Below are 4,515 nucleotides of genomic sequence, written 5' to 3'. Positions count from 1 at the left end.
ATTATTCACGACGTGATGTCGTGTAAAATCAATTTCCGAAAATTATTGATATCGGGATCACGATGTGAGATAGATGTGCTCACGTCGTGAGTACTGGGTCTCACAAAATTTTGTTTTGTAAAGCCTTCTTTCAATAAGTGCAATGCAAACTTTTGTCTTAACAGATTAAGACCCTTCTTAAACTCTATATGACGTGACTCTTCTCTATACTTGCTTTTTTCTCGATTAACCCCACACTTATCTAGGATTGTGGGTCTCGACTCTCGACTCTAAATACCCGACTAAAGCTTGTTTACGCTCTCATATCTCTAATTCTCTATCGTTTTTCGCGTTTTTCTTTCACAAATTTCTATAAATAAACAACCAAAGGAAGTGGAAAAGAAACATAGCAATCTTAAAGTTTTGATACACAACCAAATCAAACCAAAATAAAACACATCGAAAATAAATTAGACAAAAACTAAAATAAAATGATAAAAATTAATCATCATCCTCATCATGCAATCTGCTTCCTCCAGCTCCATCTCCACGTGGCATCCATAACTCCTCCCATGTTGGAATGTAGGGGCATTGGGGTGGTATTGTAGGAGGCCGCACTACATTCATATGTGCAAATAAAGTGTCGAGAATTTGGGTGTTGTAGTTCACTCCTCCACGAAGATTATCCAAATATGTACCCACCCGACTCTGAAATGGACCGGTAGGTATTCCACCCTCAAATTGTTGAGGTGGTTGTTGCGGTTGTCCCCTCTCTCCTCGAGCTCTCACATTCCTCCTACCTCGAGGTCATGGTTGCTGTTCGGGTTCTTCTTGAGGTTGCTCAACATCCTCATCATCACTATTTGGGATACTCCAATGAGTACCCATATTGACCACCACTCGCATAGTCTCCAGATAACCTAAAGAAAATTCATTCCCCTCCTTAAATGTAAGAGTCCTTGTGATCCTGGGAATGATTACTTCATATGAACGTGCCAAACGGGTGACAAAATGGCCACCATATACCGGGCTCCTGGGACGAGAACTGACCGCATGCTCGGCCAAGTACCTTGCCAAAAAAATAAGGAATGTTGCAGCAGACTCCCAGTTGCAAGATGGTCCATAAAAAGAACAAATTGATTTTTGTAACCTTGTCCCTGTGCTTTTTATGATGCATTGTAAAGGTGATGCGTCGGTGGATCAAGCGATGGATCAAGGATTTGATGTTGCTTTCTGGAGATACACCCGAATTGAAATTTCCCGTAGCAATGTGACTCCAAAATTCATATCCTGACATTCCCCCAGAATATTCTCGAGCAGCTCCTCGTAAAAACGCAGAAAATATCGGGGTCATCGTTTCATGGGCCTCATACAAACCCATTCTCCATGCAAATTTAGCAAGACTACACTCCCGATACTCTCCTCCTAAACGGAAAACTAAAGCTTGGGGGAAATTGGGATCTTCCACATTATCTTGGAACACCACTGTTGAGAAAAACTCGACACATAGCTCCTTATAAACTCTTTCTTGAATTGCAAATAAATTGCTCCAGCTTTTCCTTCACTGGTTATACACTTCACAAGATATGTTAGTATACCGGTTATACACTTCACAAGATATGTTAGTCGGGAAGGTATAAAACGGGTGTAATTTTGCAACACCACCTTGTGCTTCTTCAACATCCCTCCTAGGATTTCACACCCCCAAACCAGACGGCAGAAAACGTCTGGGGGTGGATGACTTCATTTTTAGTATCACAACACATGCATCATAGTAATCAAAGTACAAGCAACCATTGTATTTAAAAAGTATAAGTATTTACATGTGTTCAATCATTGTATATTGAAAATTGCAGGGTTACCAAACAAGGAACATGGTGAAAATTGCACTTGTTGCACTTGGGGAGATTACCAGCATAAGGCTTAGCTGGTGCAGGGTTAGCAGGAACAGCAGCAGGTACAGTAGCAGCATGGACTGCCACTAATTGTTGCTTCTTTGAGGATTCTTGTGAAGACTTTCCCTTCCTCTTATTCCAACCTTTCTTCTTGCTGTTGTTGTTGTTGTTTCCCTTCGGTTGTTCTGGTGCAGCAACCACTGAATTTTGACGGGCTCCATGGTCTATAAGAGACTGTGCCAGCTCTTTGGCACTGTCAAAGGTAACAGGCCTGGAAGCTAAGACACTTGACTGAATCTGGGACGACAGTCCCCAAATATACCTCTCGATCTTTTTTCTCTCCAGAGCAACCATTTCTGGACAAAGAATTGCTCAGTCACATAATCGGTTTGTATAGGTTGTTATGTCCGAACCAACCATTGTAAGACCCCAGAGCTCTTGCTCAAGTTTCTGAATTTCCCCTCGCGGACAGTATTCCTGCATCAGCATGGTCTTTAGGTTCTCCCAACTTATAGAGTTAGACACTACCAGAGTTAGTGACATAACATGACCGTTCCACCATGTTAGGGCTCTATCAGCAAAGGTACAAACAGCGAATTTGACCTTGCTACCCTCAGGACAGGAGTAGATTTCGAAAATTGCCTCTGTCTTCTCAATCCATTGTCTTAACGCCATAACTCCTCTAGTGCCATTAAAGGTCCCGGGTTTGGCGTTCGAGAAATCTTTATAGGTACACTCTCGTGAGTGCCCGTGACTCTCGTCGTGGTTAGAGGGATGCGCACCAGCTCCTGATCCACTAACACCAGGGGTATTGATATGAGTCATAGCAGCTGCAACAGCTGCCGTGACCGCCGCCTGAAACATGGCAGCGTCGAATTGAGGAGGTGGTGGCGGAGGTGGTGTCGGTGCTTCATTAACAGTGTTACATCTTGGGTTTCTCCGAGTAATTGAAATCCAGCCATTGATATCTAAGCGAGAATAGGGATAAAAGATATAGAATATAGTTAGTAACGATAGATTAAGGATACAAGTTTCTACGAGAGAGACTTACAGGTAACAAGTAATGTATTTTGTATGACTTGTTCTAGGTATTACTATAACTATAAAGTGTATACTAATTATATATAACTTGGGTATAATCGACCTTCGATTAAATGACTCGGCTCTAAATCCACAACCAAACAAGGAACAGGAAATGAAGCTAGATCACATATTCTACCCACAATGGTTCTTTTGTTTCCATATATTTGTTATTAGTATATAGTGCCTAAAATACCCCTATAGGAATTTAATTTTTATGTTCTACTCTAGAGTTCTTCTGTATATGTATAGTTGGTAAGTTTTAGACATCCCGCAATACTACCATCACTCCCAAACACATGTTGGTCATATCTCAAATCAATATAGTTGATCAGGCTATATTAATCCCAGATATGATTACATAACTGCCCAGGTTTGACTGCAATGTCCAACATCCAAATACTTTTAAGTTCTTATGATTGTGATACTGTACTTGTAGGTATGAGTGTTAGTATACTTCTTGTAAAAATACTTAAATTTTTAAAAAGTATACTTATAGTCAGAGCTCTTAGCCCCAATGTATTTATAGTTTTCATATCTTTTATGGATTGATATACTGAGTTCACTATAAACAATGCTCTGATACCAATCTATCACACCCCCAAACCAGACGGCGAAAACGTCCGGGGGGTGGATGAATTCATTTGTAGTATCACAACACATGCATTATAGTAATCAAAGTACAAGCAACCATTGCATTTAAAAAGTATAAGTATTTACATGTGTTCAATCATTGTATATTGAAACCAAAATAGTTATACAAAAGAAGAAATTATGACTCAAAATAGCTCCATCTTCTCAAAAGCTCGGGGAGTACCTGTCTACTGATTCCCTGAGAATACAAGTAATTTGAAAAGAGAGTATCAACATAAAGTTGAGTGAGTGCATAAGTAGTTATGTTTGAAAGTATGTTTCTGTTTCTTGAATATGTAAACTGTTCCATAAAATCCTATATTTTCTGCTGTATATGAAAAGTAGTTTTAATCACATAAACCCGTTCTGTTTGTAAACCAATGTTCTGTATTTGTAAACCAATGTTCTGTATTTGTATTCCTTTTGTAAAACTTGTAACTGTGAGAGTGTGCCTGGCTTCACCAGCTATTATTGAATACTGAAATGTAATACTGTAAATTGTATCTTGTAAACTGGTCTTTGAAAATGTGCTTACGTTTAGTTAATTATACACTAACGTATTGCTAATATCTTTTTAATGAATTATTATAACCATACTAACAAGATGGCCTGACCCAATGCTATGAATGCGTTAAAACTGTTGATAACAATTGTCACTCGTAGGCGTGTATGCCTGACTGTAGCTAGCAGTCTGAGTGTGGGGTTGTCAATCCCAATATTGATCTATACACACATTGTTTCGATCCCCGGCAGGAGATTCTGGTTATAATGTCAGGACTTTAACTATATTGTTTAAATGAATTTAAACAACCTGAATCAAATGACTCATAAAAAGCATATAAACGTTACATGTATAATAGTTATGAAAACCCAATCATTCTAAAATGAATGATTGACAGTATTTCCCTGAATTAGTATATGAAAAATG

This window comes from Lactuca virosa, chromosome 6 (assembly GCF_052849685.1).
Source record: "Lactuca virosa cultivar CGN04683 chromosome 6, Lactuca_virosa_CGN04683_v6, whole genome shotgun sequence".
NCBI classification, from domain to species: Eukaryota; Viridiplantae; Streptophyta; class Magnoliopsida; order Asterales; family Asteraceae; genus Lactuca; species Lactuca virosa.
This window is presented reverse-complemented; position numbering follows the sequence as displayed.